The 12,285-nt window shown below is 40.7% G+C and overlaps 1 protein-coding gene across 1 annotated transcript in view; it reads left to right on the forward strand.

The window, feature by feature from the left end:
- The first annotated feature begins 5,028 nt into the window (after positions 1-5,028).
- The window catches only part of LOC140303778 (monocarboxylate transporter 2-like), a 69,979-nt gene continuing 62,722 nt past the window's right edge, over positions 5,029-12,285 (forward strand). Inside the window, exon 1 of the mRNA XM_072382678.1 lies at positions 5,029-5,039. The gene's annotated coding sequence lies outside the window, so the exon portion shown is untranslated. The remainder of the gene's footprint in view (positions 5,040-12,285) is intronic.

Below are 12,285 nucleotides of genomic sequence, written 5' to 3' on the forward strand. Positions count from 1 at the left end.
AGTATCTGAGTACATGTGTGTCTGTGTGTTTTGGTCATCCTGACAGATCTTTCCAACATTTGAGCGTGCCCTGTAATGGCCACACAATAGCACAAAATTCCTCCCAAATGCTGAAATCATATTTGCCCGTCGTCTCAGAAATGCACATCTGTGATAAATCAGCCGTGCTGTCAGCCTCCTGGCCCCTTGAACACTTTTTCTCATCACATTTTTTTTTCTTGCCACTGACAGATCCTTTTGATTGATTGTTGTCAGAGCTATTGTGATCGTTTCGTGTTGGGAGGACGCCCAGATTTCGTTGCCATTAATCACTATCACAGCAAGGACACAGATATTTGCACCTGCAGCACTGCAGGCAGTTTGGTGGCACAGCTCCTTGTTCCCTCTGCAGTGAATAGGCAAAGGTTTCACATTGCATCGTGTGTCAGTCAGTAGCCTACAGATGAGGCCTCCGGCTTATGAAGGAAAGGAAAATATCTGAGAGTTGAGACGGTGTTAAAACACAACTTCAGTCATGACAGAAAACTGAGTGAAGGAGGATAACCAGTTTCTGTAGTTTGTACTAAACTTGCACTAATTTAAGATTTAGGAACTGTTTCAAAGGGACAGTTTAGGAACTTTAAATGCAACACTGAAATTCTAAATTGACTGAATATGAAATTAAAAAAAAATACGTTTGCTTATAACAGCAGCATGTTTATACAGCCAAACTTGGTGATGAACATGTGGAATGATGTGGCAATGGGGGATTCTTCAACTAAATACTGAACTATCCCTTTTAGGCCCGGGGAAAAATACAGCATGAGCGTATTTGTGACCATATATAGAGGGTGTTCACGTTACCATTTATCCAGTTTCCTTGCATAAAGCCATAACTATTAAATTCATAAGCTTTATTCATGGCATTGGCCTGGTAATCAGACTGACTTTCCATTTCATTTTCACTTAATTATTTTGATCTGTTATTTTGGGCCATCTGTATTCTAAACACATCTTGGACACATTTGGGAAAGGGTCTACCATCACAGCTATCCAAAGTATGCTTAACCCTACATTTTGGCGTTCCTTTAAAAGACAGGGTATGTGGACCTAGGTACTTTGGAGGTCTATTTTGAGAGGATTGTTGACATGTCTCTTAATATGATTTATTTGATGGATGACCTGCCGTGGATGACTTGACACGCAAATAACTTTAACTAGGAGGGCACTCGGAGAGGACGGCCCTCTTCCAAGGCCAATGCCCAAGGTTAGAATATTAAAGACAGCCAGCCAGATCTGTAGGAAAGTGAAATGGTTTCATCCTTCTGTGATCGTCCATGTTTTCACCAGGTCTAAGAAACGGTGCTGAAAACATCTCCCCTCTTTAGACAATCAACGCAACGAGCTAATACCAAGTTAAAAGTTTGACCTGTGCGCAAACCGTTAAAGTTTGCACTTTGTGCTCGGTGGTTTGCCATCTTTGAATTTGGCCTAATTTCTCCTGATGCTGATTTTAATACAACATTACGTTTTGAAGCACATATGTCAACTGACATCGTCTCAGCGATGAAACTGGGAATAGTTTTGTCAACACAAAACAAAAATAATTTATATTGTGGGGATATTATTTATTATTGTGGGGAAATCATTAAAGTTTTATACTGCAATGCTCACTGGACCCCATGTGGTCCTGCATACTGATGTGTGAAGTTGTGACTGATGAGAAGAGTGGACAGGAATCTGTCATAAGAGGGCATAGTAAAAAGGATAATGACTGCACCAGATGAACCCAAGCCTGTTGCTTTTTTTTTCATTGAGCATGCTTTTTTTTACGACCATCTATATTGGTGCCTATACAACTGGAGTAGAATGAAAGTCCCTATGCAGGATTGTATACAGCTTTGAGAAAAACACAAGAAGCAGCACATTCAAAGTCAACGGCACATTGTTCAAATTTCACTTTCTTCGGGTCTGGAAGGGTAAAATGGTGGTAGGGGGATGTTTAACGCCTGGAGCAATTCATCACGCTCATCTTCCTGGAATCTTCAAAGATAACAAACCATCTGCTGCCACTATTCATCAACTATAAAACGGAGAGGCGTGAAGCCCGGCCAAACACATCATACGGAGACTGAATGGCTAACGGGTGTTGCAGGAGTGTGGAAATGCCTTGCTAATGGGAAGCAGAAACAGTTTTGGGCATTTTTGTCGATATTCCAGGGTGCCTGCTATGATGCATGGGACGTGGCCTACAAGGTGGAGGATTGTGAGCAAAGAGAAGAAGAAAAACAATGACTAGAAAACATGTAACAGATTGCAACAAACATGCAGATTGATAGTCTTCATTGGAATGAAGTACACACATCTTCTTGTCCAACACATTTTGGCTCTCTGTCTCTCCAAATCCAATCACGAGTCTTGGCAGTTTGAAACTGTGATTTGGAGACAGTGCATAGTTAAGTCGAGGTATGGTTCTTTTCCCAGTATACAAGCGCAGGAAGGAAGTTTATTTATTGACCAAAGTATGTCCAGTGAACCTATATTTGGCTTAGACCAAAACCATTTTAGTCAGCGACACATTGGTACCATGTCAAGTAGTCAGTTAGACAGCTTTACATCTCTGCTGAACACTTGCCTGTTGTCCTTTGTGGCTCTTCGGTCTTTTTTGTGCACTGGCTTCCTCTGTTACTTCTGGGTCAAAGCCCAGGGTGGGAACCGTGGAACCAACCGGAGGGTTTCGTTTAATTTTGGTGCAACCGAACAAGTCCACGTAGGAGTAATATATCTCCCAACCGAATTATCTGGGTGTGTTCTTCCGACACTGAAAAATCACTCTGACTGGTGTTTTTAGAAAGATAATTAACATTGTGTAATAATTCGATTTTCTTTTTCTTTTTTAAGTAACGTCATGCATGTATACCGAAATGGGTAGGTGAAGATATTAAAACAGTATTAGTCTGTACATGTGCTTAACCGTAGCAGGTCTTTTTAGCAGCAGGGCTAGAGTTGGTTCGAGTTATTATTATTCAAAATAAAACCAGTTGGACGGTGTGACATCATTTATGTTTGCTTCTGTTGTTGAGGGCCACGCGGGTTGAAAAAGGGATTAGACCACGTTTTAAAGTGCTAACGTGTTTAGTCATGAAATATATGTAATTTATTCAACTCCTGATGTTGTGCAACAAGTTTGATGTAAGAGCTGTTAAGGTAGTCTGGTAAAAGTTGTTTCATCATTGCTACATTGATAAACATTTAACGTTAATATGGCAAACTCTCCCAAATCTTTTAAGACATATTCAGTATTTAATGAGGGAAATTATCTGGAATTTGCATCATAGAATTAGGATTACAACGTAAATGATACTGACATGATGGAGGTGAATAAAAAGACTCAACTGTGGTGCAACTGTTTTGTGCTCAATGCAAGCACATAATCTGCAGGTGTCCAAACACCACGGCTCAGGCTATTCTTCGGTTTTTATTTCTGTCTGTATTGAAAGAGTGCTAACATTTACTGTTCTCATCAATGTTTGTCAAATGAGTGAGTCAGGCTGTGCTGTGCCAAATTCCTGTCAGTGCGCAAGTAAGACACACAGCTTGTTGTTCCAATGGCAAGCACTGAGAGACAAACCATGCAACCTCCCTAACCTGTTCCATCACAAGGTAGGCGTTATTACAGGAGCTCACCCTGTCTGTTGTGCTGAAGGGAAGATATACGTTGTAGGATGTAGGGCCAAAATGCCAGTTAGTTTCCACATCTTTTCAACAGGTGTTTACTTTGTGTCTACGTCTCTGACATCCTCACCCTGCTAAGACAAAGCTGAAGTCTTGGCTTGCTGCTTTACCACTTCTTTGACAGCCAGGGTGGAGGACGGTGACTGTTGTGTATTTGGTGGTGGTTGTTTTTAATAGGCCTCGTCAATAGAATATTCATAATAGAAGCGATGGCCTGGAACCGTTTTTGTTCTGTCCAAGGAGAGGAATGTTCTTGTTTCACTCTTTGAATGGTGATTTCTGTGCTGCGTGGCTGTATCAGCCAAACAGCTTTTTGTGTGCCAGCACTTTTTGTTTCTGTGTTTTTAAGTGTGAGTGCATTTGCAGTTAGAAAAAAAAAAATCTCATTCCCTCTTTTGTCTTGTCTTTGTCTGTTGTATAGACTATATTTATTACTGTTTTAAGCATACTGAACTCTGTGCCCTTTCTTTAACCCAGCTTGCACGTTATTATAAGTTAGAAAACATTTCTCTAACTGCGTGTTTCTCACAGAAGTGGTAAAATGACTTTATTTAAACCCATGAAATTTTAAATCAGTAGACCTACCTTTGACCTGTCTCATTTCATGGTTGGTTACACATAGGCCTAGAGTTGCGACATCCAGTGAGTGGCTAAATCAGAATGGTCCGCCAGTCTAAACTCAATTAGGGCTTCAAACACGCTCAATGGAACTGCAGGCCAGAGGTGGAAAATTGAATTTATTTGAGGTAACTTGATACCCATTTACTTTTGAACCATGTGGCTTCCCCCTTGGTGTGCGTTGTATATGTTTACGAGCAATTCATTCAGCATCATTACGTTATCTTAAGTGTATCATTAACTGTGGAGAAATGGCAATTAGGCGGTGCATTTACTGATGCCACAAAGAGTGTGTGTTTACGTTTTGCTGGGAAAGAAGGAGACGACGGGAACAGAGTTTTATTTCCCCTCTCCGAACCACGGGAATTAGCGATTCTGTAAAACCACAACTTTAATTGCTGAGTTCTCCCTCTAAATATTCTAAAGCAGGTATACTCAATACAAATGTACTTACAAAGCACAACCACCCAGTTGGCTGATGAACACAAGACTAGCATTCCATCAGCAAAGAGAATGGGGCCATATAAATCAAACCTTTTTCCTTTTACAAACCTGCTTCTCTCCACACTCACAATTCTGTGGCCAACTCATTAGCAGAGGCCTTAGGAATGCCTGTATAGCTATGTGAAGTACAAAGAGAAAAGGCTGATCCTTCCTTTCTTTTTCTGTGCTCCCTTGCTCCTGACAAAGTAGAGTCTTGGTGAATAGTGGAGGCAAAGGCAGAGCTGAATGGATCTGGAGGAGTGGGGCTCACTCATGCAGAGAGCTCCCAACCTCTCTATACCTGCCCTGGAGAAAAGACTGGCCAGCTGCTGCTGCTGAGCCTTTTTCCCTGACTTCAATAGAAACCTTATGAAAGGAGCTTGGAACGGGGGAAGCTGAATACTGTGAGAGAAAGCAAGGAATGAAAGTTAGGGAGGGAAGGAAGGAAGAAGAAAGGAAGGTGAGTGGGGGGTGGGGAGTAATTGGGAGCAGAGAGAGTACAGAGATTGTATAAGCACATCATCATGCTCCCACTGAGCATTCAGCTCTTGGGTTTGCTCTGTGACAGAGAGGAAGAGCACCTCAGATTAATCAATCATAATAGAAATTAGCATGTTTTAATGAAGCGGTTGGAGGAGTCCATTATTTGGGGAGTTCAAAGAGAAGATTGACTCCGGAGCTGGGATATGCAGATGCTGGCCAACTCGAGCTTGGCAGGGCCTCTCCCAGAGCTCTAAAAGAATTTAAGTGCCTTAAAGGGCTTTCAAATGCATGCTTGGTACAGTGATGCTCATCGCACAGCAGGTCTCCCATGCTCAACTCTAAGTTGTTAATTGGAGTTTTTTTTTTTTTCTAGTTTTACTCCAAGTACTATTTTTTAATTTTGTTGTTTTCATATAAGAGACTTTCATTTTTTTCTTCATTCCCCACAAATCTATGACAGGCAGTCTTGTGTCCCCGTCTCTGAAGTTGTTGCTGCACTGCTGTTGTTCCCCTTGCCAAACTCATGTCAGCTTGTTTTCTTTCACCTATGTGCTTTCACCCTCCCTCATCAGTATCTGCTCCTTTCCTGTTGCCTGTGGGCTCTTGCTTCCGTTGGCTGTACCTCTAGTTTCCTCACTCTTTTGCCCCCCCCTCACCCCCTTGCCTGCCCTCAGGCCTCTGCTGCTGCTAATAGGATAATGGCTGCCATGTTATGCACACTTAAAGCCCACAGAGCAGCGCTGAGGGCTGTGTATGTTGTGTGAATGTATGTGTGCCTAAGTTCTCTGTCAGGCTGGGTGGAACACAGCATGTGTTTAGAAGTATGTAAAATTACTTTGGGGCAGTTGCACAGGGACTGAATTTGAACGTTTTTCTACTGCCGGACACATTTTGAAAATGGTTTCTGGATGGTGATGCTGAGTTAGATGATGATTTATAAGGCATTGAAAATGTGTTCAATTTACCTGCATCTTTTAACCGTGAATTGGGTGGACAGCTACAAAGGGCTTTTAGAGCTTCCTCTACGTTTTGGACAGATTTTTAAGGCGCTGCTTAACCTGTCTAACAGATGTTTACTGCCTGTGATGTCCATCCAGTTCTTTAACAGGACTTGAGGACAGTTTTGGGCTTGCAGGCCTGAAAACGCTCAGCAGAGAGCGTTGAGGCCTGCAAGCCCTGTATCTTTCTCACCAAAATGCTGCCTTGTTTAAAAAAATTAGGTATGGGTGTGCGAGAAGGAGATTCGCAATCACTGAGTGGAAAATGTAGGGTCAAATTTCCCACACTTGTCCTCCTTAAAAATAGAGCAAGCACTGCAGATAAAGTGAAATAAAGCCAGAGCCAGAAACTGTCAAGGTTTTGCACCCAGCTGGAAAAGTTCTTATTGGACACAAAAGTCTCTTGCATGCACCTTCTCTCTTTTTTTTCCACTGAGATAAATTGCTGGAGGAATGCTGGAGTTCAGAAATCAAATGTGGCGTACTGAACGCAAGTGAGCAGATAAGCGCACTATCTCTCCAACGTGAATAGATGTATACAAGCATCCAAGCTCTGCACATTGTATGCACATTGCTGAACACGTGAAATCCTTGCACTGGAATACCCATTAGGTGTGAATCATAAAAACCAATTTAACGTCCAGCGTCTGGCACACAAGATCTTTACAACATCTTCCATGTGCTAAAATGGAATCCTCCACTGGCTGGTAGCCTTTGGCACAATTCAAAATAACAAAACACCCCTGGATTAGACGTTTTCTGGTAGTATTGTGTTGCTCAATATGCAGAGTGAATATGAGCACTCGGCAGATGTCTGGACTCGTAGAGGAGGAGAGGCGTTAAAATTCCCTTTTAAAATGAGATGTGGACATCTGACTGAGGCATAATTTTATCTCACAGCTGAGGCTGCTCAACGACATATACTCCTCATTAGCTCATTACAGCTTCTGACGGCAATGACTCGTCTTTCGCCCCTTTTTGGATCTTAACTCAGCTCCTACTGATCAATGTGACCTTTTTCCACTCTCGACATGAGATGATTCATTTTACTGGTAAGGTATTCTTACGTGTCAAATGTACCGGATGTTCCCCATTCCTGTTCACACACCTGCAAATACACCCTGCTGTGCTGAATTTGTTGTGCTTATTTAGCATGGGTACCTCAGGCTGTTTGAGAGCAGGAGCGTGACAAGACATTCAGTTGTTCCGCATGTCTAACAGCAACCAGATACTCAAATTTTTTTCCCCGGTTTTCTTTCTTTACATCCCCCCTGTCTTTCTTTGTCTAGGTCAAGTCTTACAGATTTGCTGATGTTTAATGTAGAATATACTTAAATCTACTGATATACCAAGATAAAAAAACAAACAGAAAAATAATAAAAGAATTCTAGGATTAGTTTTGCCTATATAGAAGAATGCTGCTCAGCACAACTGAATTTGAATTCAGTCTTAACTGAAAGTCAGGCTGGTGTCTTAATCATTTGACGACACCCACGAGGAGCTTCCAAGTCGAGCACAATGAGAAACTGTCTTTTATCGAGTAGAGACGTATGGATTCTGATTTACAAACTCTGATATTTCAGACAGCAGATATTTTTAGGCGTGTTCGGAATATGGCCCTTTCTGCTCCCGTCATCATACTTGTGCAAATATCTTGAGCTCCATTTGAATAAAACTGACCTTTTTTTTTAGGTAATTCTGTTAAAAAAGACGATGTACAGTGTGTTTACCCTTTACTGTCACTCACCTTTTGATTGACTTGCATGCCTGCTGTTTTATATTCCTCCACACGCCCTGACTGTTATGTATGTGTACATGTCAACATGCATGAATGTGTACATGCAGGCATGCGGATGAACAGTTCGTCTGCGGGAGCCATTTACAGGTGTGAATATATGTGTGCATGCTTGAACACAAGCACAGTCCAGTGTAATAATGACACCAGTGTTTGCGACAAGAGTTCTCCCTGTAACCTGTTTTTCATCTTCCTCTTCCCTTTCTCCTTTTCTTTCTCTCTCTCTTTTTTTTTATCAACTACACCTAGATCAGCAGCAAATGCCCTCAACTGAAAAGATTTTTCTGCCAGCTGCAGAATAAAACTTGTGAAGTTGCAAAAATGGAAAGAGCCACTCCCCTCATGGGTTTAACCCTTGAGATTTTTCAGGATTCTTCAGGAAACTCCTTTAACTGTTGCTCCCTGCCAAGTATCAAAGTGTCCATTCAACAAAATTATAGTAACAACCCCAATCGTGTACAGCCACTCTGGTGACTCTGCGAGGCAGAATGATTTAAAGTGATTTCATACGTTTACTTGAATTTATACTTACATAGGAGTTTGAGATACTTGTACTTTACTGTAATGTTTAAAACCACTAAATACTTCCAATCATCCATGTTTCATGGGTAGATGTTGTATTACTATACTGTATTACAACTGTAGTTGCAAGTTAAGATGAAGATTTTACACAGTATAATAAACTTTTAAAATGCACTACACTGTGTTTGCAACCCTTTTGGACTCCTCATGGCCTAAAAGAAAGCATTGCTGCTGCATTTTAACAGCTTCAACGAGTCATTTCTCAGTTGAAATCTTTTTTTACCAGGATTCATTTCTGCAAATGGTAAGTTGATGCAACACCTCACCCAAGAATCAAATATTAGCTAACAGGTCAAAAATCTAAAAATGTTTTACTTGTATCACAACTTTGGGCTTCTTTTCTTTCTCATCTCATTTGTCCCCTCACGGGCGATCTGTTTGATCTGCTGTCCCTTTGTATAAAACTGTACTTAAAGTAGTTCAAACTCATTTAGCCTCCAGCTGCTGTCACAGTAACAGGCTGCTTACAAACGATGCCTCACTGTTAATAACAGAATGATGGCTCATATAATCATATGAGTCAGAGGGACAAAACCATGATGTTCGCTTTGACGCAAACTACATTTTCCTGCTTATGCTTATTTATTTTTACTTTCTCTCGGAGGCCTTTTACTCATAATGGAGTATTTTATATATATATTTGTATAATTACTTTTAACTGAATTGCTCTAAATGCATTTTCCACCACTAACAGCATCTTACAAGAAATAAGTGTAAATGTACAAAAATGTTCATTCATTTACACACAATATTGTTCACATTTTTGGTCAGTAAATATTTCTGTATTGTACAGCAGTAAGACATAAAGGAGATGTGCCCTTTCTTCATAATCTGACTCAGTTTTCTGATGTCTTAATGATATGCTTTGGTCAAAATAGCACAAACCGAACAACACATCCCTTGTCAGCCTTGCCTTTACAATTCTTGTCGTTACAGCTGGTTTTCGAGGGCAGAGTGAGCCATTTGACTCCACTCCATGTCCGTGCCTTTCTTCCAAGGGTTATGTCTCTTTGGAGATTTGCAGAAAAGCTTTTTTTTACACTTAATGACCTCTGGAAAGTGTTATTACTCACACCACCACACAGCAAACTGATAGAATAAACCTTGGCAGCTGTACTCTCAAATTCTTGGATTGCTCTTCCCTGCAGTTCAGTCACAGACAGTTAGTACTGATCTGTCTTTTAGCACAGTCTTGTTTAGAGTGATGCATTGAACTTAGTTCGTGAGACATTTCAGTTTGGACCAAGCAGCCAATTGGCCGAATTAGCCTTTCATTAAGGAACATGGCTTAAAAATAAAATGTATTACTTTATCTTTACTGCTTGTGCTATATAATGATGTATGTAATAAAGCAAGTGGATTTAGTTTTAATAGCCCCTGCTTAGATATGCGCCTCAGATTTCTGTCACTGATCCTTCAATGCTGGATTTAGAATACATGTGACATCGTCCATAAGTTTGCTTGTGTATTTCTGAAATCTTGAGGTTGAGAAACTCTGGCGACATTTATGCGGGTTCTTGTCGGAAAAACAATGTGGTGTTTGTTGAAAGTCTCCCCCCTTCAACTGAACGCACAATTATCAAAAACACAGCGTTTTGCCCCTCTGAATGCAGGACAGGTTCAGCAGACAACCAAGCTTTCTGTTATGAGCTGTGCAGCTATAAACAAATTTCACTCATTAAAGCAAATTACAATTTTGATCTACTTTACAGATGCTTCTATGTAGATTTTATAGGCATCTTAACCTTTTCAAGAAATATTTGACGTCTCTATATCATATTACATAAAGAATAGACAGCTGAAATTTTCAAATCTACCATTCAGAGCTTGCCTCTCAGACTATTAGAATGAAACCAAAGGTTGATAATGCACCGGAATGGGCCAGTGCATTTCAACATTTGTCGTAGTGAAAGAAATCTCATTTGCATAAGTTGCTTGCACAACCTTCACACCTGCATGCCCAAGAGTTGTTTGGCTTGCGTGAAAACCTGCTTGAATGGGCCGTGCTTGTACACCTGAGAAGGAAAAGAAAGTGAGCCAGCACTTGAGAAAGAAGGCAAAGAGGACGAGATTTAAAGGAAATATATACGATAAGAGATTAATCTAAGACAAACATAAACAAGATAACGGCCCAGTGACACATTGAGGGGGCGGCCTTTTTCTTCCTCCCTCCCACTACGGCTGTAAAGTTTCTGTTAAAGTTAATGTATGTCTTTTTTCCCTTTCTATTGCCAGTTGCTTTTTCAATCACACAACAACACTCTCCTACATGTCATTGGCATTATTTCTGTCAACCTGCAAAGCATTAAGTCCTCCTTAAATGCCCCTCTGCCTTTCACTATAGTCCATACTTTGTTTTTTAAGTTCCCATATAAAAAGCAACATTAAAAGAATATCTTTCTCCTTTAAAAAGGCAAATTCTCTAAAACTAGATGAGAAGGTTTTTGAACTGTTTACATCAGTAAGCTTTTTATAATGCCTTACAGAAATTCTTCTGTGCATTCTGAATTGTGATGTTCATTTACAAAGCTCAGCTGCCCTTCGATGCACAGGTGAATGAATGCAAGCCTTCATTACTTACTATTGCACATTTATCTTTAAACACCTGCATTTAGACATAATGAGCTCTGCTGCAGAGCCGATCACATGTGCGAGTTCACTTGCTGCCCAGGCTGCTGAGCCTGGGGAATGGTGGAAAATTGAGATGATGATGTTCCAAGTATTTTTCTTAGTTTGAAATTGCTGTATTTGTTTCACTCGCACACACACAACAGATGTTTTCATGTGTACAGCCTTGTTTTTACAGCTTTGAAACAGTCATGGCCCCCTGCGATAATTCATCTAATGCCCTGTCGTGTTCGGCTTTGGACCATAACTTCATGCTTGTTATTAGACTGATCTGCTGTCTGACAGAAAGGGGCTTTGTTGAGTTATCCACTAAGGAGCTGGTATGATGTCTATTCCTATACATTGACAGCTGGACAGCGGACAGTGGTGCAAACAAGTATTCTGACCCTTTATTTAAGTAAAGGTTCCATGTAAAATTGCTCCGTTGGGGTTGCTGAAGCAGCGGAGGTTCAGTGGGGCTTGTGTTCACTCTTTACCCTAAAAACAGCAGCTGAGGGAGGAAAAAAAATGGCTTGCGCGGTCTGGAACTTCTGACTGTATCATGTAAATGTCATCAGCTAGTAAGATTTGCTCATCTGTTGTGAAGGTGTTGTTTTCCTAGTTTTTAGCACTTTGTGGACTTCCTCTACATATTGAGAGCCATTTCATAATGTCTCCTTTGGAATAAGTCTGTGAGAGCCCCTGAGATTAGATAGTTTTATCAAAAGATTGGTATATTTGGAGCAAATTGTATTTGATTTCCTTACAGGCAGCAGAAAAACACGTTTGCATACCATCATGCAGAGTTTGCAGGTTTTAGGCTATGTATACATATACAGAGAGAGCTACAGGAACTTTCATGTTTATGTCAGTTTTTTATGTTTAAATTGACCCACTGACATAGTGAACCGTCCTGTGTGGGTGACACCCTGGTTAATCTAGCTTTATGTAAACATACAAGAAGAATTTTGATATATCAGGTACAATTTCTAACAGAGTTGGCTG

Source organism: Leuresthes tenuis, unplaced genomic scaffold, assembly GCF_036924035.1.
Source record: "Leuresthes tenuis unplaced genomic scaffold, fLeuTen1.0.hap1 SCAF_3, whole genome shotgun sequence".
NCBI lineage: Eukaryota > Metazoa > Chordata > Actinopteri > Atheriniformes > Atherinopsidae > Leuresthes > Leuresthes tenuis.